The sequence below is a fragment of the Cornus florida genome, unplaced genomic scaffold (genome assembly GCF_030987335.1).
Source record: "Cornus florida cultivar Cherokee Brave unplaced genomic scaffold, ASM3098733v1 CherokeeBrave_3.0.0_Hap2_Chr07, whole genome shotgun sequence".
NCBI lineage: Eukaryota > Viridiplantae > Streptophyta > Magnoliopsida > Cornales > Cornaceae > Cornus > Cornus florida.
In genome coordinates, this window is record NW_026775577.1 from 63,808,953 (window position 1) to 63,836,932 (window position 27,980).

Consider the following 27,980-nt stretch of genomic DNA (forward strand, 5'->3'; position numbering starts at 1 on the left):
AAATAAAATATATATATTTCAGTATTAATATAAAAACCTAAAAGAATTTATTACTTTACAAAACTCAAACTCTATCACCAATTTCAAAATATTTCAGTATTAATTTATTAATTTAAAAAAATATTTATTAATTAATATAAAAAGAGTTAAAAAAAATTGCAATTTTTTTTAAGGTTTATTGTTACAAGCTTCAAATCAACAATTTAAAAAATATATATATATGAAAACAAAAATTATGTAAGTTACAAAACATTCACCACGTGCATCGCACGTGTCTTTTCCTAGTATATATATATATATATATATATATATATGATATGTTTAGGGGGCTGTGAGAGTGGCTGGAGAAACTATACACAAACAAAGAAAAGAACAGAGAGAAAAACCAGAGAGGAACAGAGAGAAAGAGGAAGAAAAAAAGGGAAGAAAGAGAAGGGTGGTGATGTCGGACCAAGGGGTAACGGTAGGAGGTGATTTATGGATGTGAACTATGACTAGCAGTGGCATTGATGGTAGCTCGAAAACTGCCAGCGTCAAGGGAAAATCAGAGAAGAAAGGCATAGAGTTTCGACCCGAAACTCTAAAGGCAAGTTTTCGTTATACTTATTTCCGTTAATTTCGCGTTCGATCCATCTGTAGAACAGCTTTAAGGAGTTAATTACAGATTAAGTTAAATCTTTTACGTTGAAAACGGATCGTAGCAGAGAAAAAAAAATAAAGTTATGTATATATATGTTCATATTTTGAGTGGTTGTTTATTGATTTTAACCAAATCTATTAATGTGTCAATTACAACTTAGATGCTGTCCTTAGGAACCAATTTGATTGAAGAAGCCAATTTGATTGATTTTGGGTTTACGAAATCATGTGGCAGTTGATAAGCGCCGAAAAGTACACATTTAAATCCCTTAAGCTTAAATGTTCTAGGATCTTATTCTATCTTATTTTTCCATTTTAGTCTAATTTCATGTTATGTCCATTTTGAGGCACTTATCCCTAAAATAAGTCAATTCAGCTGAATTAGAGCATAAAAGAAGCAATCTCAAGCTTAGTGGAAGAAATGAGCAAAGTGGAAGTAAAGTGGTGAAAAGAAGCCTTCTTCGATCAATCGAATCAAGCTCTGATCGATCACACAGTGATCGTTCCAACCATGTTATGATGGATCAAGCCTTCAGGAAAATTTCCCTTTTCGATCGATCAAACTTCTTCTTCAATCAATCTAACATTTTTGATCTTATCCTCACCTACCACTTTTGTCTTTTTGCCCAAAATATCCCACAAATATCTCAGCTTTGTCATTATTCAAAAAGGCCCTACCATAGTTCGATCGATCCAAGCACCCTTATAATCGATCGAACTTCCTCAAGTGCGAGAAAAATAAAGTTCCAGACAATTAAAAGGTGTGCTCATGGTGCAATCATTTGGAGGCCCTAGTGCACGAGGTCTAACCATTGGGTATGACATTTGAGCTACCTATATAAGGATTTTGGCTATTTGGAATAGATATATAATATTGAGGTTTGGAGGAGGCTAGAGATTAGAGAGAGAGATACACCATTTGGGGATAGTTCTTCCACTCATCTAAGGTTTCTACCAAAAAGAAAAGGATCATTACTATTATGGAGATAGCCCTTGAGGGTTGGATGACAACATCAATGAGTGGCTAAACCATTCTCTTGGGGCTAGAGATAGCCCTAAGCATGCCTCCTAGACTTTAATATTTGTAATTAATGGGGATTTGTGTTGTAATTATTGTCTTGACATCTTATATATATATATAGATATATCTTGTTTCTACAATGATTTGTGTAGTCTACTTCCAATTGATCATTTAGTTCTATCCATTTGTCTATATATGCTAGAATGAATGTTCATGTACTTATTTCTAAATTTTGTGACATTGATGCATGTCTATGTGTGTTGATATTATGAATCACTCCTAAGACACAAATGTGACCTTTCATGAGATCATGGGACTTAAAGAGAGCAAAAGCGGGAACAAATGTCAAAAAGGACAAAATTAGTTATCAAAGGGGCAAAACGGTCAATTCACAATTAAAGAGAGATACTTGACTGTAAACAAGTCAAACAAGGTGAATACAACCTAATCTAATCATTTCAAGACATTCTAAGAGGTTTTAAGAACATTGGCCAAGAATCCCACAAATTGCCCTTTCCCGGTAGAAGTGAAAACTGACATTACTCCCCTAAAACATGAATATCTCTCACTGTGTTTGTAATTTGAGAATGGCATAGGTACTATTGGAAAGCTGATTCAAAATCCTTGTGTTTAGGCTTAAGAATCACCCCATTTGGATTAGAAGCGAAGAAGTTATGACTTTTCGAAGTTGGACCATCAGTGCTGAAACTAAATTGAAGAGTTGCGCAAATAAGGGCTATTTCGGTCGACCGAAATAGAAGTAGGGTGAGTTTCGGTCGACTGAAACTCATAGAATACTTTCTACAAACATGGTTTTAAGGCTTGGTTGGTTCGGTCGACCGGTTTGAGGCATCGGTCGACTGAAACGCTGCTGAATGCTCCTCCAAACATATAGAATTGCAATGGAACCTATGAGATTCATTCTACTCACATGCATAGATCAAAATTTGTCTTATTTTAAGGAAGATTGAACATATGAACATGTCAATTACAAGAATTTTATGTGGCAAACCTCCAAGATGGTTTAAATACATTTTTGAAACAAAAGTTGGCACCAAATAGATATAAGTACTAGTTTAAACATGCTTGGCCCTTGGCCTCCATACATATATGCTTCTAATATCAAAAGTAAGTACTTAGGTATCATTACACATTAAGGTAGCTACATTAGCCCCAAAAATACCATACATCCATGGTATGCAAAAATAGAATATCCAAAAGTGAAGCATGCTAAACATTTGCATGTCAAAATACAAAAATGTTCCAAATTGCTCATTAGCCTCTAAGGATGATGAACATCCAAGAACATAGTCTCCTTACCTAAAAAACAACCCAAACCACTAGGATGAGTAATCAAGTTACTCGTAGGAAGAATCATATGCGTATACCCTAAAGTTTCAATATATTTGCAAGATCAATATAGACGAATACACGGGAGCATTCCACTTAACGTCTATGTTCAAGGTGTTCTAAGGGATCATCTTAAGCTAACTTAAATATCTCTTAGCAACACGATATCAATATCAATGTACTTAACAACATCAATTCGCCAATAACAAAAATCACAAGTTACAATTAAACATTGGTTGTCAACTTGGAATTTAATGCGAAATCAATTAGTAGAATACTTGGACATCACGTCTCGGACTAAACCAAGATCAAAATGGTTATTCCGGGTATTAACCCGCTGGGAAGACCACCCTAGTGCATACTATCTCAATTGGGGAGAACTCATACCTCCCGCACTAAAGCCAAACTTTAGCCATGTCACTTTAACAATGTCCCAAGAGAATCCAAAATATATATCAAGTTCAAAACTTATACATAGATAATAAGGCATATCAACCACCTTACAAGCACAAGTACTTTGAAACCACACAAACCATGTCTTAGGGTTCCAAGTCTAGAATGACATGTTAAATGACAAGTCATCATCATAATATCATGCATAATACAATACCATCAACTTATCAATTTCAATCATGCCTCAACAATAAAATTTATCTACTAATCATCAACAATTTAGCAACAAGTTTATAGAATAACCACAATAAGTCCTTGACAAGCATATAGAATTATCACCACCATAAGATAACAATTTAAATCAATAGAAATTGCGTATGACATTTATAATTTTACAAGAGTTCTATATTACTACCACATGTGAAAACACTAGAATTTAGCACACTACTAAATCATACAACCTTTCTACACATGGTATATACAAATTATACATGCTTAATTCACTAAACCCTAAGTCAACAAGTGAGGATTTCCTATAATATGCAAGACTATCATATTAAAAGCATGTATACCCCAAAGGACTTAAAACACTCAAAATATAAACATACTACCACCCCTACCTCAATAGAGAATTGAATCTCTATAATCCAAGCAACCAAGCTCAAAATGTAAAACAAGTTTAGGGTTAATGAAGATGAGAGTGAGGGGAAACTTGTGTTCCAAGGTCTTTGATCTAAGGTGAGTGGAAGGAAGCCAAAAATGAAGTCAAATGTATTAACTAAGTTTTTTTTCCAATGGTGGCTAGGCTAGGGTAACATGTGAAATGAAAAAGATCAAGTGTGAAATAGTGAGTGGAAGGGCTAGAAATCCTCCACTCACTATGTGTTCTTACACTACCTCACACACACACACAATGCAAGACTAAATCATAATCCTACACTTGTCACAAATCCAATGCTCCTTCCTAGGCTCAATCCTAAGCCTACACTTGTCAACCATCTAAGTCAACAAGTGCACCAATCCTAGGCCAACATGTGGGTAAATCTCTACCCTCCAAATGTCAAAAGATTACACGTCTAGGTCACTCCACCCCATTGCCAACAAGTGGCACCATGAGAATGTGACACTTGTCACATTTTTCAAAAAATTACAAAATGGTCCTTTTTCAAAATATCTTACAAATTAAATTGTAAAAAGGTCCCTAAGACGAAAAATAATTACTTTATGTAATTACACAAAACCCCCAAAAATAATGAATAATTACAATAAAGTATGCACCCATGCCCTTTATGAAAAATAAGCAATTAATATGCTTTTCTACAAAAGTGAAAATACAAATATCATGGAAACCAAGTATCATGGATGCATGCAAAACTGGAATCAAATCCGAGTACAAAAAGTGAGGTTATGCAAGGAAAATTGATAGACGGGAAAAGACGAAATAGGGAAAGGACAAAATAGGAGAAAGACAAAAAAAGAAAATCACAGAAAATGGAAAAAGACCGGGTCATTACATGGTTAAGGCATGGTGCTTAAATAGATTACTCTTGTGATTTATTTGATGATTCATACTTATTTCTTGATGGATTGTGCCACCTCTTTAGTTTAATTAGTTTAATTTCCATGTTACTAGCTCAAATATAGTGTAGTTGCTTTACTTACTTAGATAGGTGGACAATTCATACTTGTTGTTTGATGTTCCATGCTTATGAATGCAAGTAGTATATTTCTCTAATTTGATGAATGTGCATTAATTGTGGATTTAAAGGAAGGTATAATGGCTTAATTTGATATGTTGTGTTATTCACTAGTTTGGCTAGACAATGTATGCTTACTTGGCCATCCATGCTTGTTGATTCAATTAATGGCACACATTTTTATTACAACATATAATCCCCTAATCCATCAAACATTGAATGTCTAGGAAGATAATACTTAGTGGTGAACTCTAAATCCCAAGACTCCTCTCTTATATTCTCTATACCTCATTTTACTCTAATTGCTTCATTTTGCATTTATCTAGTTTACATTGTACTCTAATTCAACCACCAAACCAAATTTTGATCATTTAACCTACTAATCCAATGTTGATTTCCAAGCAAAAATGCACTCCATATCCCTTGGGACGATCCTCACTCACTCTAGCTACATTAATAGTTAGTAGTGGTAGTAGCATTCTATAAATTTAAACTTAGCCACACTACACATTTTTCTTGCAACTAGGTATTGACACACCAGCAGTAGAGGTTAGGTTTGGCGAAGTAAATGACTTTCATGGTTGTCTATACTTATATGTTGGCTGGGGTGGTGTTTTATAAATAGGCATGTGTGTATATATATATATATTTTTGTTAATCTGCCATGATAATGTAGAAAAACATATGTATGGACTATTATATTGTTTATATATATAACATAGAAATGGGTTCCTTTTGGAAATTACAGTAGCAGCACAGTTGGAGGGTTGGTTGGTTTTGGCGAATTCGAATGCCCACCTGGTTGTTTATCCATATATTTTGGTTGGGTGTGTTTTATATATAGCCTGTATATATTTTAGTTAATCTGTAATAGTAATTTAGAAGCTATATAAGTTTTGTGGTATTGTTTTATTTATATAACAAGAACATCATTATTAACTTGCTATATTAATATAGAATATATACACGAGCTGTTAGTATTGTTTTATATAAGTAATATATGGGATGTTAGTATTGTTTATATAAGTAACATGTGAGTATTTTATTAACATGCCATGATTTAGTTTAGAATAGGCATAGCTTGGACTTAGATTCACTTATATGTGGACGGTTATAGCTTATTGGTTTAGTAACCATTTTAATGATAATAAGTTCATATAATGGAACTTAATTGAATTGCAAGTTATTAATTTAATCTCTAAAAAGGGCTTACCTTGTCATAATAATTATCATTGAGGATGATATTATGTTAATTGTTCATGTAATGGTAAATGGATTTACTTGCATTACAAGTTAATTGCATGATAGGTATAAAAGCTTATACCGCCATAAACAATACTTCAGATAAATTCTAATATTAATCATGCATATGACTGTAGCTGGGACTTTACTTGTGTTGCAAGTCACTCCTATGATAACTATGCCAACTTGCATTGTATACCACTTGCTATAGTTTATAGAATGATTATAGTCATGCATGTGACTGTATATGTTTATAAACTTATACATACTTGTATAATGAAGGACCATTGTCAGGATATGGTCTTAACAACACCATTGTTAGGATATGGCTTGCTGATACATATATGGGTTGACTAATATGTCTAAAGTTATATGTTTTGTTATGCTATTGTTAGGATATGGTTATGTCCTTAAATTGTGCCATTGTCAGGATATGGCTATAATTACTCACATATGTATATTTTAAGAGTGTACCATGATAGGAGCTTGAGATCTTGGGATCGATGGTTAGGATTGACGTATATTGCTAGGTAAGATGGGTAGCTAGATATAGGGATGTATGTGCCCTGGTAAATGAGGTACTCACGACCACCTTGTGTGCGCTTGCATGAGACTTACTATTCAAATTGACCTACATAGTTATTGCATGAGTCGGACTAGGATGGGTCGTTTATCGGGTCTCTATTTGGGATGTAGTAGAAAAGGTTTGTTCGTGGGTTTTGACCCACCTTTGTTATTATCTTTTCAAGTCCTCGATAGTTCCGGGCGTAGAGTTAGTTCGTGCAAAGCAAAGGCCAGTTTTTATTACTCTTCCGGTGTCATCGACATAGGACCCTCCACTATGTTTTTCATTATTTATTTATTACTTTTGAGTTAGACATTTAATTATTTCATCTATCAGTTTGGGTTTTTATTAGGGGTCCACATTATATGTATTCCTAAGTTGTACTCTAGAGGTTTTATTCTTATAATGAGAATTTATTGGAGATTACGGTATCAGAGGATTTATTATTTAATTATTATTTTAGATTTCCCTTTCAATGATATTTATTTATTTTTTATTATTTCTTTTGTAAATCTGTGCTTGCTTATTATTGATTGGCTAATATTCCCTGATTTTGTGCACGGACTTGATCAATCCGTATTTCAAAATTAGGGGGTATCATAGTTGGTATCAGAGTACTCCAGGTTTAAGTGTGTCTAGGGTTTCGTTCGTTATAAGACTTCCGCGTAGCGTATTATTTTATTTAGAGCCTAAGTTTTAAGGTTCATTATATTCTTTTACGTTTCGTTTAATTGCATATTGGTTTCATCTTATTGTGTTAACAAAATGGTTAACACTGGAAGAAGACGGGAAAAGGCTACAGAGGAGAGCGACGCGTAGACATCAGAACCGTTTATGACGTTAGCGGGTTGTAGAGGAGCAACAATTGTTTTAAGAGGAGGAGGAACAGGTTCCTATAATTCAGGAGGAGCAGCAGCAGACTCAGGAGTGTCAGGGTCAGGACCAACATTAGGGTCGAAATCCAAAGTATTCTCCTCAGCTAGTTGACATCATTGCTCAAGCTGTAATAGCAGGCATAGCAGGCACCTGTAACAGTGCCGGTAGTTCAGGCTAATACTTAGGAGAAGGCTAGAAGTTCTTTCACAAAGGGAAACCCACCTGAGTTCTCAAGCTCCATCGATGTGAGAATGGCTCATCAGTGGAAGAAGAACATAGAGTGCCATCTTCGCATGGTTGAGTGCACGGAGGTTCAGAATCAAATGATTGCTACCTTCAAGCTTGTTGGAGATATGCTCCAGTGGTGGGAGTCAGTTCCCATCGCAGATGATAGGACTTCATTGACTTATGCTCAATTCAGTACTCGCGAGAAATACTTTCCATATGCAGTCAAAGTAGCTAAGAAAAGGGAATTCCTACAGCAGGGTGACATGATCGTGGCAGAGTATGAGCAACAGTTTACCCGCTTATCTCTATTTTTTCCAGATGAGGTGGATATCGAGGAGAAGAAGCATAATTGCTTTGTTAATGGGCCGATCTGGCTTATTAAGTAGGTCATCATAGGTAGTCCAGCCTACACTACTAATACTCAGGTAGTGGACACCGCTTTGTAGGTTTACCAGCTAAGGATGGAGTACAGACAAACTAGGGGTAACAAGCAAGGTGACAAAGACTGCTAATCAGTCAATAGAGAAAGGAAATTGTAATGGGCACAGATAGAATGATAAGGGCAGATTCTAAGGACAAAAGCCTTGGAAGAAGTACAAGGGTGGTTCGGATGCTCAGAGAGATTGGGCACTTATTCAGAGATAGCAGAATGGGGCACCGCAGACAGTATAAGGTAAACCTCATGGTAACCAGCAGAAGAAACAGTTTGGCATTTCCAAAGGCTATGGTTATGGTTGTGGAGAGTTTGGGCACACAACTAAGAGGTGTCCCAAGGCTATACAGGGACATCATGTGCTGCAGGGGCAGCGACCACCATTCCCCGCATTCAGGGATAGGCGTTCCTGGCTTTACCGGCGCCACGGCCACTACGGGGACAGGCACCCCAACAATTGCATTATGGCAGGGTGTATAACCATATGCCATAGGACGTTTAAACTCCTCAGGCTATTGAGGGTATGTTTCCTATACACGGTAGATATGGGCGTGTTTTGTTTAATACGGGTGCTACATATTCATTTGTGTCTAATTCATTTGTTGCATTATTTGGGATGACTACGTAGTTATGTGATCAACCCCATAGTATTGGTACACCTATAGGTGTTACTTCTATTTTGCATTAAAGTGATGGGCCTTTGATACTAGATATTGGTAGACTTGGATTTTTAGCCAACCTATTGGTCTTGGACATGCATTCTTATGATGTGATACTTAGGATGGATTGGTTATCTCACTACCATGCTCAAGTTAATTGTCACGACAGTTCTATTGTGTTTATTATACCGGGTCAGGTATATATATAAGTGCAAAACACTTGTCCAATGCGTTGTCCTAATAAGACTTCGATCTTTCACTCATTGTAACTGCCACCAAAGTTTTTTTGTTTTTTGTTTTTTGTTTTCCACAATTGCCACCAAAGTTAGAGAATAGATTAAAATAATAAGTTAGTGTAGGATTATTACACAAATATCGAATTTTTGCAATAATCAAATTTACAATAATATATTGTAAATATCATATATATTTTTATATTTAAATATTTTCTTACTTTTTTTGCTTGAAACATTATGCAAAAAAATTAGTTACCAAATATATTTTCATTTAGAAATACTCTCTGGATGACAAAATAACTTAACATTACTTGTACTTCATGTGAATAAAAAACGCATAACAAAAACATTTGTCAAGCCAAATGTTTATATGCAGAGGTAATTATATGTTTATGTGATTAGTATGTTGTTGATTCTTTATTTAGGATTTTTGAGACAACTAAAAAAAGACATTACTAGGTTATATTCCAATCAACAACAGGTCCTGAAAAGAAAGGGTATACTTTTTATTTTTATTTAAAAAAAAATCCTCAGTTGTAACTTTATCTTCGGATGCATGAGAGGCTTTTTTAAAAAAGTTTTATATTTACAAATAACTTCCTAAATTATAAATTTGACAAATGATTCCATAAGTAAAAAACCTTGTAAATTTCCCTATCATTTTCATTCGTTAAAAAATGAACACAAATACGTTAAGTTTGGATCAAGAGCAATACTACATCTTTCAAATTCGATAGATGTTGAATAGAGAATATGTAAGTGAAGGTATGAGTTCCATCACAATATCAAATGGTGGAGCCATGCCCCACCAGAATGTCACATGGTGAAACTATGTTCCACTCACACAACACTCAGCATCTCCGAATTCATAGTATGTATTATTTTTGTTGAATCAATATTCAAGTTTAAAGAATCAAATTAACGTCATACAAAAATTTACAAAGCGACCATACCACAAAAAATCATATCAATTAATAGTGTGGTTATAGTGCTTTGAGAAATTTAAACAATAAATAAATAATAAATGTATCCACAAATTGCACTTTGCACTTGTAGCAATAACTAGTTATTAATACGTCATATCAAGAGTTGTCTGAGAGCAATACTTTCCTCACCGAAGCTGAGGAATGGTGCTGAGGATCTTTCTTGGGGAGCCAAGATGATCTCCTCAACTTTTTCTTTAGGGGTGTGCTTATATCCGATGGATCCCCTATCATGTGAAAGTGTTGGGATCCGTCCGATTTAATATAGGACACGGATCCCAAATTTAGGTATCGACGTATTGTGAATCTCTATTATACCATATAAAATCGAATGCTAAGTCACACAATCACTCTCAACGTGTGTTCGCTCTCATGCTCTACATGCACTCTCGCTCTTATTTTCACTATTTGTGACTTAATTTTGTCATTTTCGAGCTCTCGCTCTCGCTCTATAATTCGCTCTTTCTCTCGCTCCAACTTTTTTTGTAAAGTCTGTGTTCGCGTGGTTTTTGTGCTCACCGGTTGATGGACTTTGCGGACGTGCCAGAGTATGTAAATACTCAAAATATGATTGAACACCAACTATCCCTTTTGGTTGGTGGATGACTTCAGACGAATGTGCGGGAGAGAGAATAGTAAGAACTCTCAGCGAGGTTCTTTTTCTGCCTTGTTTGCAAGAACTTTTTATAATAGTGTTAAAAGAAATAAAATGTTATAACTAAAGGAAATTGAATGAGCTGGCTGAATGGAAATAGACTGTAAAGTAAATGGCTGAATTGAAATTGACTTTAAAAGAACTGGCTGAATGGAACTTGCATGGAAAATAAAGAGTGAAGTGAAATGAGCTGGTTGAATTTACATGACAAGAATCTGATCAAAGATTGCCATTTAATTCAATTGAATAAAACAATAATTGATAATGTAAATAGCATAATTAAAACATTGCAAAAGAAGAATAGAGTTAATTGAATGAATTTTGATTCATGTTTTGCAGGTGGTGCTGGACAAATTGGAATGAATTACAATACTTATATTTATAAGTCTTAATCAACTTATTCCCCTAATCATTTGCTCTAAAATATCTCCTTCTCATTGATCTTCTTCCTTTCGTAATTTAAACTGAGTCCAACCCAGTGTGCTTTGCCTTTAATATCTTTGTTTCCAGTTTCCTTAGCTGAATACCTTCTTTGTCATCTACTAATTCCTTCGACTTGGTCAGCTTTCGTTGCTAGAAGGTTTGCTAATTTTTAGCAACTTCTCTCCATAATTTTGGTAGTCATTGTATTTCTTTTAAGGCTCATCATTTAATACTCGTAAATGCCACTTGTTTAGATTTGTCCACGTCGCGGCTGCCATCTTGTACAACCTTCCTTTTTCTTCTCCAACTAAATTCCTACTTCATAGGGATTTAGTTGTCTATTTTAGCTGAACCTCTAAGTCTTTCATTTTCAGTCAACGGCCAGATTTGAATTAATTCAAATCTCTGTTGCTATATTTCAGCAACAACCTTGTTGATGAGGTGACCGAATATATTTTCCTAAATTTTCCCCTAATGCTTCTCTATTGGCTGACTCCTCTTAAAACATACTGAACACTTCTCAACTCCTCATTAATCCACGTCATCTCTGAGTGGCTGCCAAATTTTGGTGCCAACGGTTTGTCAATCTCAACCCGCACTCATATTTGACTTGGTCACTAGTGGGCCTCCAGTTTGAGTTATTTGTTGATCATATCATAATTTTGTTGTACTTGTTCAATTAGCATGAACGACTTATAGTCCTTTTCAAATTTATTTGAAAAATAATTCATTAGTTGCATTTGTATAATTTTATCAATAAAAGTTAATTATATATTGATCAATAAAAGTTAGTTATATATTGAACCAATCTTTGTGGGTAACTAATTATGTTCTTTACTTATATATTTACTTGTGTAAATTTTGTCAAAGTTGCATGATATTTTTTTCCCCAGAATAACAGAACTGTACGTGTGTGTGCGCCTCGATGGCTGATCACCGGAATTGTGACCGTCATGTGTGTTTGATGGAGCAGGGTATGAACGTTTGGATGCGACGGGCGCGAGAAAAAAGAAAATTTTTCTCGATATCCACAGCAAAATGAACAATGTAACTTGAGCATAGAATCAAGTTCGTTCATATATACATGAAGAACCTATACATGGCAGTCGGTTGTTTTCATTAGCACATCAGTTGTTGTTTTTTAAACACACCCAATTGCTTAAACTCTACTTTTTAAAATGAAACAATTAAGATCATTTGATCGTTTTAGGCTTCATTTTAGGCCATCAATGATTTTAATTGTTTCAATAAAAAAATAAACTTAACTAGCAAGCTTGAATATAATTTTGGAGAATGAGTAGAAAAATCCGAATAATGGAACACAAACAATAATATAAGAGATAAACCTGATTTTATTGGTTTTACACAAACTGAAAATGTTTTGCCATGTAATTGGTTTATTTTTTCCCCCATATGCCCCTAGTAAGCCTAATATTAATTTCATAGGATCAAAGAGTAGTATACATGCTTGTCATTAAAAAGCCAAGATCTGTTGCCCAAACTCAAATTTATTTTCTCAGCAAGCCTGAAAATCAGATTCAAACCTGAATCGATTTATAATTAAACAAATTCAATATTGAAAAGCAAATCACTAAATCATTTAGATAATTGACCATGTGTCGAGGAAATAACACGAATCACTAAATCGGATACATAGCATTTGGTGCATGCATATAAATATATATATATATATATATATATAGAGAGAGAGAGAGAGAGAGAGAGAGAGAGAGATTACTTGAATTAGAAGCTGAATTTCTTGTATATATTGTATTGCATCCTCAAGTATAACAGCATTGTGTTTCTGTAAAGAGAAGATCAGTAATGGTACAGCAACCAAAAAGAGTAGATCGAGCACATACTGAAAATAGTTAGCTATGTGCAGTACTAGGAGAAATTGACAATAAAAGTTCGTTTGCAGAAAAGCAGTTGAGAATTATCAATTGTTGAAACTGCCAATCGAACTAGTGATCTGTTAGATACATATTCACAAATTCTTTCTGGTGGACACACTGATATAATTGGATTCATACTGTTTTCGATATACCCTTTTAGTTTATGCTATTATATTTATATATTACATCGAACTTCTTTATTATTGTTTATATTATAATCAAATAATCAAGAAAACGTTATTTTCCAATCTCAAAATTTGTTGACAATTGAACTGCAAAATCTCTCAACAAAGAAAGAAAGAATGAAAGTGGAAGTGAAGGGGAAAAAAATAGAACTTTTCATTAAATTAGTGATTGAAACACTGTCCAATGCATTGTCTTAAGAAAGATTCAGTCTTACACTACACTCAGTGTGATGTTATAAGAGAGTCACATGAGTTTGTTCAAAAGATTCTAATAGTCCAAAAATCATAAGAGTTTCCTCCAATTTGTTGAATCCAGGAACCAACACCAACTTTCTATCCACAGAAAACTTGAAATCTTTCTCAATCTTATCTCTTCTAGTAACTCCTATCATCCAACATAGCATCCTCATTTTCAATGCACGGATGCGTTGTTCTTGTGTCTTTTCAATGCAAATGTGCACTCTACTCCACACAATGTAGTTCGTCTAATAGTTGTTCTATATAATTTTTGTTTTAATTTATTTGGTATTCTTTTGTCACAAAGGATATCACTAGCCTTACCTCCATTTTTCTTTTAATTTATTTAGTATTGATCCTCGGTAATGAAAATAAATATTTTGAGTAATATTTTAGTCTTAAATTGTAATAATTATATTGTCATCATTTGTTACTTTATCAAATTTTCATATAGTCTATTTTAGTTTTATTAATTTTTTAAGCCTCATGCTTCAAATGTCTCTCTCTATATTTTTAATTTTTTTGCTACGCCTTCCTTAAAGAAATCTACTAAGACTATGCCTTTCGCGAAAAAAAAAAAAAAAAGGGGAAAAAAAAAAAAAAAAAAAAACGCCATGGAATGTTTTCTTAAAGATATTTTGTTATTTCATCTCTCACTATCGCAAATAAGTATGAACTTAACACCAATCCTTGGTGTAGTCCCACTTTTATAGGATATTCCACTAGTTTCTCTGCATGCACCAAGAACTTTAGTTAATGTCTACCAAATTATATCCCTTAGCACTCTATCATATGTGCTCTGTAAATCTATAAAACCCATATATATGTAACTCTTTTCGTTAACTCTCATATTCTCCAACTAGTTGTCCTATTAAGAATATGACTTCCATAGTAGATTTAAATGAAATAAATCTAAATTGCTCATCAGATATTGATATTTCTTTCCCTAATCGTTGATCAATTATCCTTTCCCGTATATATATTTCATTGTATGAATCATCAATATAATTCCTCTATAATTTTTACAATTTTTTATATCTCCTTTAATTTTAAAATTGGTACTATTATGGTATTCTCTCCACTCACTTGACATTCTTTTTTCTCTTAGAATTTTGTAGGAAAAGGCTTTTTGTTATGAATTTTGGACAATTTGCTACGAAATTTTTCGTAAATTGTGATGGGTACAAGAGACACTGGCAGGCTACCACACTGGGCAAGTTACATGTGTACAATCCCACATCGTCTGGGTGTGAAAAGAGAAAGTGTTATATATATGATTGGTACACTCTAATTGCTATGAGGCCTTTTGGGGCAAAACCTAAGAACGAAACCGTGCAGGTTCGGGCCCAATGCAGACGAATTTCATACCATGTGGTAGAGTTGGACATTACAAATGGTATCAAAGTCTGACCCAACTGGAAGTGTGGCTAACAAGAATGTTGGCCCCCTAAGGATTGGTTATTAAGGTGACCTTGTGAGCGGGTGTGCGATGCAGGTGTAAGAGGCACTGGCAGGTTACCACATTAAGTGAGCTACAGTTGTACAATCCCACACCGCCTGGATGTGGAAAGGAGAAGTGTTATATATGTGATTGGTACACTCCAATTGGTATGAAGCCTTTTGGGGTCCAAGAACAAAACCATACGAGTTCGGGCCCAAATCGAACAATATCATACCATGTGATAGAGTGGGTCGTTACAAATAATCTTAATTAGTTGTAGTGGATGCTGATAGCCTGAGAGTGCTAGTTAATTGAATGCATTCGCCAAATGCTTGACCTTCCAATGAAAAGCTGCCCAATAGATTAGGACATTCCATAGAGAGAGTTGATGGATTGAGATTGAACTAATTGCCAAATTGGGATGTGAACAGGCAAGAGAAAAACAAGTAGTTGTAAGATTCACTAGAGGAAAGACATAGGGAGCAAATGTTTGGAATTTGCTTGTTCAATCTATAGTAATAGCTATGTGAATTGAATCATAATTCTCCTCATTAACTCTGGTCTCAATGATAGCCATTAAGCCTACCCCAACTACAAAGTTCTTGATTTCTGGCTACTTTGAGGGGTGCTGAGACACTAATCATTTAAGGAAGGGCTTGAGATTACCCTTCAAATGTCTTAGCCTTTGAGAGAGTTGACATGAACCACTAGACCATTCATGGTCTTCCTTTTAAGAGGAGTTGAATATTTAAGTCTCTTTCATTTATTAGATCTAGATTTGATGCTTGGGTTACTGCTAATAGATAGACTAACAGATTAACTAGTCTGTTTCCCACTATCTGCGTCCTATTCCATGTGATCATCATGATCCAAGGATTGGAACAATTTTTTATGCAATAAAACTGGAGCAAAGGGCAACAAGGAACTTTGGATAGCTGGGAGATCTTTGCAAGTAGGCTAAAAAGGTCAACAATGAGTTTGTGTTTGGTTTTATAAAGGTTGACGAAAATTTTAGGAGGAGATTTGTAAGGTGGAGAGTGGGAAGGGCTATAATCTGAACACAAAGGTTGGCTAAGGATGGAGTGCGAGGAGTAGATTTTTTGTGTTTGGGTTTTTGCAGATTGTGTGATGTTAGTAATGCAGAAAAATAAGGAACTTGTGGTTTTGGGGATACATGGAGGGGAGGAGCATTGGCTTTATGACTAATAAGGAGAGTTTGTTTGGAGGAGCCGCTGATTTTTCTTGTAGGAGAGTTGGCAGGTAGAGGAGCAAGGTGGTTTGCAAGAAATTTTGTTTTGAGAGAGTTCCTTTTCTTGTAGGTCGCAATTTGTGAATCAGTATATATTCTATCTTTATGTTCATCCCTCTGCGCCTTGGATGGAACAAATTTTAAAGAGATTCAGTCCTACTAGAGTTGCCTCTGCAGGTAGAAGATGAATGTCCCATCCTATTGCATGAGAAACAGAACAAGGGAATCCCTTAATATTTTACCTTAGTTTATGTAGAGTTAGAGCCAAAAATTTTCAACTAGATATTTTCCACTGGAGCTAGTCTAACATCTATTTCAATGCATATCCTTATATAATTCAATATTTTCAATGCAAAGGCCTCCCTATGTCACTTGCTACTTAACCCTTTTGTAGTCCAATATTGGAGAGGGATATTGTGAAACCTCACCCATACTGGAGCAAATTAAGGAGTTGAGTTTCATTTCCTAGTCAGGGTGCCATTTCTTCAGGATTATAGGCTTACCAGCCACTGTCCATGGTCTCGAGGCAAGTATAGAGTCAACTGCCTTAGGATCCTGGAATTTGAAATAGGAGTTTTTTTTTCCATCCATTCTAACATCAGTGAGGCCTAGCCACGACGTAGGAAGTGTGGGAGAGATTGAGCTCAGGACTGACCTCCAGGCCACGACGAGCACGGAGAGGGTCGATTTTCTTGACAATGATATGCATGTCATGACATTTAGCATCATTGGTGGAGATCATAGGCTTGTGAACTATCAATCTACCACATCACTCTCCTATAAACGAATGTTCTTTACTTGAAATAATGGGAGGTTTGGTCAAGACACCATCTTTAGAAAGTTTGATAGGTTCAGGTGAATGAGAATTGGAGGCATTAACTAAATTGCTTCCACTGTTCCAATTGAACCATGCTGCACAGTAGATTTTTAGAAATGTCAATCACTCTAGTTGACAGCAAGTGAAATCACCTAAATATAAGCCCAACATAAAATCTTATACCAAAAAATTAACGAGCAACCTCGGACAATCTATGAATCTATTTGGTTTGGTTCAGTTTTCTAAAAACAAATAGCAATAATTTAAAAAAAGAAAAAAACTGTTTTCAGAGAAGTATAAAATGCGAAAGTTTAATTAAAAAAAATTTATAGGCCTGTCAACCATACGAACTTCAATTGTTTTGTTTTCTGAAAATAGAAAATTGAACCAAACAGGCACTATGCATTTAATGCCTTAATTTTATAACCCCGCATTCCTGGTGTATGCCCTTCATTCTTTGTATTTGGTTTGTTAATTTAATCTCAGCTTGTTTAAACTAAAATCAAATAAAGGAAAGAGAAGGACCTGATTTATCATTTAAATGTTGGAAGAAATCCTGCAGGCGACGGTTGCCAAGGATAGAACGCTCTTGATCCTGATGGTGCTGTTGTATGAAGATCATTGGGCATGGGGATTTGATTCGTAGGAAGAGCAACTCCTCCCATCATTGTCGACATCATCTAATGCAACTCAAATCATTAAAGCAATTAAGCAAAGAAAATTATTGCATTTAAATTTGTTGAGAGAATATGTCACATATATAAATATATATCTCAAGTGGTAGAGATCACTTCAATTAACTACTTTATGTCTTCCGTATATAAAACCTTTACAAGGGTATAAAAATCATATATTTATATTGTAAAATATTGGGCCGGCTGGAATGATTTTTTTGCCCTGAAATTTGTTGAAATGTAATATTTGGCGTTCATACAAGACTGAATGTGATTCTTAAGAAATAGACCAATTTCCATATTAAAAGCATAAATCAAATTTATTAATGACTAGAATTTGAAAACAAACACTTCCAAAAAAATAAATAATAATAATAATAATTGAAACAGATAAGCAATACTGATTTAGCACGAACCAAAACAGTGGAATAAGCCGTTAGTAATTTAAAGCCCAAATATCCAAGAACCATGCTAACCAAGAGGTATACAGAGCAGTTGTGTACCTTGGTTTGATATCCAGCAAGAGGTTTTTCAGAAACCTTCGAATTGAACCAAATTCCTATGAATAACAAAAAATTAAACAAATTTAGGAAATATTTCAATAATTAACTTCACTGAAAACTTCAGAACCAAATTGAGAGATCCATAATGCTCCATTTTGTAGAAGATTTTCCAGAATCAAAGAAAGACCGGAAGAAACAAAATGGATGTTAGGGAGAGAAGATTTCTCACCGTAACTCTAAACCAAGATCAGAACAAGTTGAACAACAAGATAGAGATAGATAAATCAGCAGTCTCACCGGCACGTAGAGAGAGAAAGCAAGATAGAGAGATCACAGAGCGAACGAGAGATACAGAGGAAGACACAGAGAACCGATAGTACCTCCTCCGATTGTAGCGACCCTGCTTTGTTATTCGATGTCTTTGACGTTGACACGTTAAAACCGTTTCCTTGAAACGTGGCAGCTAAAGGATGACTCATCATTCGTAACTATCCCTCTATTATCTCTGTGGATATTACCAATAGCATGAACTCAAATTTGTTGAAACACAATTCATTCATTGCATCTGTTGCAACAAAAAATATTTATCTTATACAAAGGAGAAGTAATGTTTTTCTTCTGAGGTAGAAATTAGGGAAAATTACATATAAATGGAGTTAAAGTTTCATATTTACTTAGAGACTGAGTCAAAGTTCCATATTTCTCTAAAATGGATTGCTGAGGTGGTACATGGTTTTTTACTGTTTAGAAAATTGTGGTGCCTAAAATGCCCTTCCGTAACAAAAAAGTAGTACCTTCAGTTCAAAAAAGTAGTACCTTCAGTTCAAAAAAGTAGTACCTTCGAAGAAAAAGTAGTACCTTCGCGGGTGTTTAAAAAATATGGTACCTGGACACCAAAAAATAGTACCTTCAGTTCAAAAAAGTAGTACCTTCGAAGAAAAAGTAGTACCTTCGCGGAAGGGTATTTTAGGCACCAGAATTTCTAAACAGTAAAAAACCATGTGCCACCTCAGCAATCCATTTTAGAGAAATATGGAACTTTGACTCAGCCTCTAAGTAAATATGGAACTTTAACTCCATTTATATGTAATTTTCCCTAGAAATTATTAGGATTATAATTCTATTTCCTCTTTTAGGTTGTTTTTTTATACAGACAATTTAAACAAGTAGCCTATGTTGTGATGTTAAACTCCCTCATGGGATACCTAACAACTCTTGCTTGTTAATAAAGATAGTAACTTATGATGGAGTTGCACAAACTTCACATCTATGATTCTCTACTTATTATTTTTTAAAAAAATTTTAACCTATATGTATTACTTATTTTTGCAAGGAAAAATAATCAGTATACTTTAACATTGCAAGACACGTATTACTTATTTACGAAGGGAAGCGAGGAGCATCTACAAGCCTCCTAAGTCAAATCGGGCCCACTGGTAGCCAAATAGGCTTGGATTCTAGTTATCTGCTTATTTTATTTTCTATGTGTTTTATTCAATTTTAATGTTTTATGTTATTTGGTACATGATAGTTATAGTCGTAGCCTTTTTAAATAATCATGTGACTGTCAATGGCTAGGATGCTAGACTAATAACCCTAGTACAAATAGTCTATTAAGAGACTTTGTATGCAATTTTTATTACAGAAAAATGGATTTAGAGTTTCTGTCAGGTCTCTTTGCCTTAGAACACACCTATCTACTTTCCAACTTTGATTCTATTACTTTATCTCTCTGTTTTTCTGCTTGTTTATTGCTGACAACAAATCCCTCTTCTTTGAGGTTTTGCATTGCTACAGTTGCTGGACAACAGTTTATTATTGCTACCCTGCACCAGTAATAAATATTAGCATGCCTAATATAACAAGCCATCGTTTAAGAAACTAAGGAGAAAAATATATAATATTAGTCAACTAAATAGTTAGATTGAGTTTGAACAAATAAATATAACATACATCACAAACATTATCTTATTTTTGTAAAACCCCAAGGGCGACGGTGAAGGAAGGCAGTGGGGGCGACGGTGGTGGTGGTGGCGGTGATGGAAAGCAGTGGAGGTGGCGGTATTGAAAGGTGGTAGAAAATGGCGGTGGTGATGGCGAAAGGCAGTGGGGGTGGAGGTGGAGGTGGAGGTGGAGGTGGCGATAGTGGTGGAGGTGATGGCGAAAAGCAGTGGCAGTGGCGGTGGTGGTGGATGTGGCGATTGTGGTCGAGTGGAGGTGGCGGTAGAATGCAGTGGAGACGGTAGTGGTGTGGTTGTGGTGGAAGGCGGCGACAGTAATGGCGGTGGCAGTGATGGTGGTGATAATGGTGGAAGGAGAAAGTGGTGTATGTGTTGGTGGCGGAAGGTAGCAGTGGTTGTGACAGTGTGACAGTAGTGGCGATAGTGGTGACAATAATAGTGGTGGAAGGTAATGGAGGTGGCAGTGGTCGAAGGTGTTAGTGGTGGAAGTCGATGGTGGTGGCGGTAACGATGTAGATGGTAGTGGTCAAAGGCTGTGGAGGCGATAGTGGTGTGGTAACGGTTTTTGGACTTGAAAATTAAAAGGGGAACTTTATTTTTTTTTAGAAAATTACTTTGGGAATAAAATGGTCATTTCATAGGTTTAGTTGTTGAATGGATTTTCATTCCAATGGAATAACCATTCAAACTTTAAATTGCATAACAAACAAATGAATAGTTAGAATCGGCATTCCATTTCATTCCTACACTAACTAACGTAGCATTAAAGGAAGATTTGGGTTTACAATTTTTTTTAAGGCAAAATATCACTAAACAATACTGATGGATTTTATGAAAAGGGATGTGTAATACCCATAATTTTCGGAGTATTCATTTTATTTAATTTAATTAGTTTTATTTGATTTATATTCTTTTATTTGTTAATTGTTATTATTTATGTGGTTAATTGTTTATTTGATTTGATGGTTTAATTGTATATATTTTATTTTTTATTTAATTGATTAATTAAGTGTGTAGTTAGAATTATTTAATTCCAAGATGTTTGTGAGGTGTTCTATTGACAATTCTTGTTCTTGTTTGTGTTTGTGTTTGTGTATTTAATTAATTATTGATTGATTTATTTGATTATTTGTGTTATTTTATTTTAGTTTTAAATTAGTTGGACTAAGTAAATATGGACTATGAGTTTGGGCTTTGAAGGAGAAAGCCTTGAGGATTTAAAGATCTAGTTGGCTGGAAGACTATCGGCCCATGTGTGTGTAGATATATATATATATATATATATATATATATATAGTTATATATGTGTATATATATTTATTTATTTTAATTATGTGTATTATATAATTATATTAAGTATTTGTTAGTCCAATTAATATTAGGATTAGGGTTATTTGTATGTTAGTGTATTGGGTATTTTATATATATATATACACATATATAATTACTTGAGGAAGGGTTTTTGGTACGTGCAAATAAAGAGAGGGTTTTGTGAAGGTTTGAGAGATTGAATTCAACAAAGACCAAGGGAGGAAGGAGGTTGTGCTTGGGTAGAAACCGGACCTATAGGAAGAATTTCAGCAATCTAAAAGTCGCTGAAGTTGGGAAAGTAGACCGAAAAATCTGAAGTTTGATTTTCAATCCGAAAATCGATCATAAGGCAAGTTCTTATTCTACTCCTCCCTTTTGTACCCATAAACTTTTAATCTTTTGTTGGACTTTAGGGATTAATAACAATGATTTTAATTCAAATTAATTGCTGTAATTTGGTCTGGAATTAATTGTATATGTATATATAGTGCTTGATCTTGTAAATTAATGGGTTAAACTTCGATTTTAATTGCTTGAAACATGTATTTATGATGTAAATGTATCATGGGAATCAATTGGGACATAGATACATAATTTAGGACCTGTAATGATGGATTTTCAGACTTGAAACAGACCTGTCGAATTGGTTTCGCGAACCAGTGCTCGAACATAGTGGTTGGTGCTTGAGCGCTGGGCTCTTCCGAGAACCAGTGCTCGAGCACTAGGGGTTGTACTCGAGCATTGGGCTGTGCTCAAGCACAGTAAGGTTGTGCTCGAGATTTAGGACCTGAATTCACCAAAATTGTTCCGAATGACTCCGAATTGATTTTAATAGATCCCAAACATGTTCTTAAGCTTCGGGAATATCGTCTTAAGCTTTAAATGCATGAAATTGAATCTCTTACGATACAGGATTTGATAGAAAAGATTAGATTCACTATTAAGTTGTGAATTAATCTTTTATGATATTTAAATTGTGTAATTAAATGCATACAGCTGATTTATAATTTTAATAATGAATGCTAGTGTATTTATGATCTACAAACATGATATACGACCGTATTTATATGATTTAGCATTGTTAGATATGGTTAATCCAAGAATTAATGTATGTATGTAATGAAAATTTTGAGATGGCTAATAAGCTTAATTCCACGTAATATGCTGCCATTGTTAGATATGGCTATGATGGATTTAATGTGTATATATGAAGTGTGGGCTAGCTAATAAGTTTAGTCTCACATAGATTGTGGCATTGTTACATATGGCTTTGATGAGTATGTGGGCTGGCTATTAAGTCTAAACATACTACATTGTGTTATTGTTAGATATGGCTTTGTGGATGATATTATATTATATATGTAAGGCCTAATACGAGTTTGTTGTCTCAGAATCAGTGCTTAGGCGTATATTACCAGAGACAAGTAACTTGTATATCTGACTGGTAGGCTTGGTAGTATAGAGGACTCTTGACCACTTTGTTACGGTTTTTTAGGTGATACCCTCTATCAGGTTGAAGCTACCCTATACATAGTGGAAAGTCCGTTAGTGTTTATATGTATGTATGACTATATAGATATAGCATGAGTATTAGCTATAAATGCATTGTTTATTGGTTCTTTGATTGGGTCGCACTGGATAGAACTTGCTCGTGTGTCTAACCCACAACTTATTTTTCAGGTCCACATCAGTTCCAGACTTAGAGGTAGTTTGTGCTGATCAAAAAGCATCTATATTCACTCTTCCGGATTATCGATGTAGGACATTCTCTCAGATTTTTATTTATTGTTAGGATTTAGTTATTTAGACATTATTATTTCAGTTATGGGATTATAAGGGTCTTTGATTTGAGGATTCCCGAGTTGTACTTTGAAGGTTATGATAATTATTGAGGTTTATTATTATTAGATTTATTTGGAGGTTTTGGTATTAGAGGATTTATTTTATTATTATATTAGTTTCCTTTCAATGGTTATTTATTTATTATTTTTATTTATCCATTTGTATTTCGTGCTAGTATATTATTTATTATTTTGATATTCCCTGATTTTTGGGCAAGTACTTGATCAACCCGCGCTCGAAAATTGGGGGGTACAACAGGATGTCAGTGTTACTCTAACTAGAATTATAGGGGAGGATGGTGTTATTTGTGAAATTAGAGGGGAGATCCCTATTATTTTGACCTTCTATAGGGAAGGTCATTGTAATTTACTGTTTTATTTTTTTGCCAAGTTTTATGGCATTCTCGATTTGTTTTTATGATGTTTTGGACTTACTCATTCCACCACAAATTTTCGTGAGATAATGACCCGGTAACTTTTGATTCATTAAGGCATCATTTGTTGCTCTTTTAATACATGTAATCACCTTATTTCACATTAAATTTGTTTCATCTTCTATAATCCATGTTTTTCTTTTAACAACTTATTCTTAAATAATTCTATTTGTTTCCCTCTTAAATTCCACCAGCTAGTTTTTAAGTTTATAATTTTTTTCCTTCTTTTAGGTTGTCTTTTCACATAGACTAACTAAACAAGTAGCCCATGTTGTGATGTTAAATTCCATGATAGGATAACCTAACAATCTTTGCTTGTTAACAATTCCTTGAGGGGAGGGGGAGGGGATGGCAAAAATCCCCACCCCGGCGGGGCCTCACCCCACCCCGTTTAGGGGTGGTTTTGGGGAACAGATTATGTAAATGAAGGCTACTGTGAAAAACTCGGTGGGTTTCGGGGGATGGTTTCCCTGCCCCGAATATACTATAAATTTCTTAGATTATCCTAACATACTATGATATATTACTAAAATAGGTTAAGTATATATATTAGGGATGGCGAAAATTCCCACCCTAGCGAGGCCCCACCACGTTTGGAGCGGTTTTAGGGAACTGGTTATGTAAATAAAGGCTGTTTTGAAAACCTGGTAGGTTTTGGGGCGGTTATAGGGGTGAAGAAATTAAACGGGGATGGGGAATGAGATCCCCCCCCCCCCCCTCCCACCAAACCTCCCCATTGCCATCCCTAAAGGGGGTATGTTGTGTGAGTATTAACTTATATATATTATTTATTTTTACATGTAAAACTAATCAGCATTCTCTAATATAGTAAGCCACGTATTACTTATATTTGCAAGGAAGAATAATATAGCAAGCCACGATTTAAGAAACTAAGGATAAAAAGATATAATATTAGTCGACTTAATAGTACAGTAGATTGCGTTAATAAATATAACATATTTCACAAACGTTATCCAAGTTTTGTAAAATCTAAGGCTTGCCATCATATAACATATGTTCCAATCCTAACTCAAAGTGATAGTGATAATAAATAACAATCATAGGGTGATTGATTGTGATAATTGGAATGAGTACAATATAACCCTTTTAGCAATTATCCATAAAAAAACATAATCATACTCGACAAATTTAATCATCTGGTGCTAAAGTTGCTTCGACATCTATATGGAGATCGAAGGCTAATGGTGGACTGGGTTTTCCATGTTTGGAATTGGCAAACAAAATCTCAAGTCTCAAGCACTTATGGAAGTTATGTATTAGGAAGGAATCTGTGTGGGTAATCTGGATATACAAGTATCTCATAAAACATTTAGACTGTGAAGCAATCCTCATTAAGCTCTGGATTTTGGAAAAGACTCCTTAAGCGGAGAAGCATGACCAAAGGTTTAGTAAGGCACACGATTAGGAATGGACCTAACACAAGGAAAACATGATCTCCAACCTAAAACTTTAATGCACGAGTTCGACGGTCTGTATAACTCTTCTGCCTACTCTTAGAAGTACGTATGCTATCTGGAATAAGAGAAATCTACTCAGAGGTATCCTCGATAAATTCAGGACCCAATAATCCGCTCTCACCAGCCTCTAGCCAACAAACAAGAGATCTACATAGTCTACTATACAATGCCTCAAAAGGTGTCATACCAATAGTTTTCTGATAACCATTGTTATAAGCAAACTCTGCAAGTGGCAAGCAATACTCCCAATTGCCCTTAAAATCAAGGACACATGCTCTAAACATATCCTCTATAATCTAATTGACTCTCTCAGTTTGTCCATTCGTTTAAGGATGATAAGCAGTGCTAAGATAGAACTCTGTACCTAAAGCCTACTGGAAACTCTCCCAAAATCCTGATACAAAATTCGGATTCCTATCTAATATGATGGAAATCGATATGCCATATAGCTTCACAATTTGTGTAATATTAAGCTTCGCCAACTGTTCTTAAGTGAAATCAGTGCAAATAGGCAAGAAGTAAGCGGACTTGGTTAATCTATCAATAATGATCCAAATGAAATTGTAATTCCTATGTGAATTAGGAAATCCCTCAACAAAGTCTATGGAAATACTCTCTTATTTCCGCTCCGATATAGGTAGTGGCTGTAAAAAACCTAGTAGCCTTTAATAGTCAATCTTAACCATCGGGCAAGTATTACACTTAGAGACAAATATATCTATGTCTATCTTCATGCGTGCCCACCAAAACTGTCATTTTATATCCTGGTACATCTTATCCCCTCTAGGATAAATAGAGAACTGAGAATTGTGCACCTCAATAATCACATCTTTCCTCAAATCATCAACAAAAGGTATTATTAGGTATCCTTTGTACCTCAAGCTACCATATGTCCCAACAGAGTAAAATAGGACATCACCAGAAACTAACTCTATAACTTTATCAATACACTGCTGATCTATAAGTTGTGCCTTAATTACTTTGTAGATGATAGCTAGGATAACTACTATGCAAGCCACAAAAGTATCAGATAACTCATCCATAAACTTCAAAGCATCCCATTCTGTAACAAATAAGGCTAAAAAAGTAACATAAGGTCAACAACTAAGTGCGTCTGCCACTATATTAGCTTTCCCTGGATGATACTGTATAGAGAAATGATAGTCTTTCACAAACTTTAACCACCTACGCTATCTCATATTCAACTCCTTCTGTGTAAAAAGATATTGTAGACTCTTGTGGTCACTAAATAATCTAAAAGACTCTCCCAGCAGATAATGCCTCAAAATGTGTAAAGCAAATATCACTGCTACTAATTGCAAATCATGAGCCGGATAGTTAATCTCATGAGGCTTAAGCTTATTAAACCCATATGTCGCTCCTCTTGCATCAAAATGTGTAATACCCCTAATTTCAAAATGATAGTCTCGGTATTTATTTAATTATTTTAATTGTATTTTAATTATTTATTTGATTATGTGGCTATTTATTTATGTGTTTAATTGAATTAATTGTTTAAATGTAATTTATGGGTTTAAATGATTTATTTAAATTTATTTGTTTAAATGATGTGTTTAATTATTTATAGTTAATTGTAGAATTAAGAGATGATGTGTAATTCTTTGTTTACATGCTATATGTTATTTGTATTTAAATTATTTACTTTGTTTTATTTTATTTCTAAAAGGAACGGATTTGGATAGTAGTAATGGACCAACCCAATGGGTCACATGGACTACCTGGATAGAAGTCTTAATGGGTACGGATAATTACCCATGGGTTGTAGTACATATATATATATGAGTATATATATATATTTATGGATATTATATTTATTAATATTTTAAATGATTAATATTAATAATTATAGTTAGGTATATATATATATATATATATATATAATGTTATTGTGTATATATATATACATATCACGGTAGTTGTAGATGTATATATAATTATATGTTCTATTTTATTTTCCTTTTCTAGCTTATTTTCCTTTTTCTTTTCTTTCTCCTAAAGGCATCACAATTGGTTTTAAGGTAGGATTTATAAACCTATAAATATGCTATTATGGTATGTAGAAAGGGGCCTGGAGATATACGTAATATATATTAGAGAGAGAGAGAAACCAAGAGTTTGAGAGAAGAAGAAGGAAGGCTATGAAGGCTCGGCCAAAGAATAAGAAGGTGGAGGGCTGCCGGCATTAAGTAATTGGTCGGAGAAGAAAGGAGTTGGGCTTTTAATTCAAAACCCTTAAGGCAAGTTCTTTGTTTTACTCCTCTTCTTTGATCTAGGGTTCTTATAACATCTTTAGGATAATTAAGCAAGATAATTAAACAAGTATGCATGCTTGATTTGGATTAAAACAGAGGTTGTATGTGATTATATGTTTATATTCTTGATTTGTTGTTCTTGAATGTTTTTACATAATTCTTTGTTTTAATTATTGGGACTTATGTATCTTATTATTGTATAACATTGATAATCATATTAGACTTAGATACACCAATTTAGGACCCAAACAGAGGAGTTGCATATCTAACAGTAGTCGCGA

The 27,980-nt window shown here is 34.5% G+C and overlaps 1 long non-coding RNA gene across 4 annotated transcripts; it reads right to left on the reverse strand.

Moving 5' to 3' along the window:
* Window positions 1–2,713: 2,713 nt before the first annotated feature.
* Window positions 2,714–18,818, reverse strand: LOC132267268 (uncharacterized). Of its 4 annotated transcripts, none has more exons than XR_009468960.1 (5): window positions 18,631–18,797; window positions 18,402–18,457; window positions 17,750–17,904; window positions 13,139–13,204; window positions 2,714–2,980 (listed from the first exon to the last, which is right to left on the reverse strand). It is a non-coding gene; the product is annotated as an uncharacterized LOC132267268 (long non-coding RNA). The 4 variants fall into 4 exon arrangements; XR_009468959.1 differs by lacking the exon at window positions 2,714–2,980 and adding an exon at window positions 12,730–12,925 and having other exon boundaries at window positions 18,699–18,818; XR_009468957.1 differs by lacking the exon at window positions 2,714–2,980 and adding an exon at window positions 12,730–12,925 and having other exon boundaries at window positions 18,631–18,796.
* Between the last annotated feature and the right edge of the window lie 9,162 nt (window positions 18,819–27,980).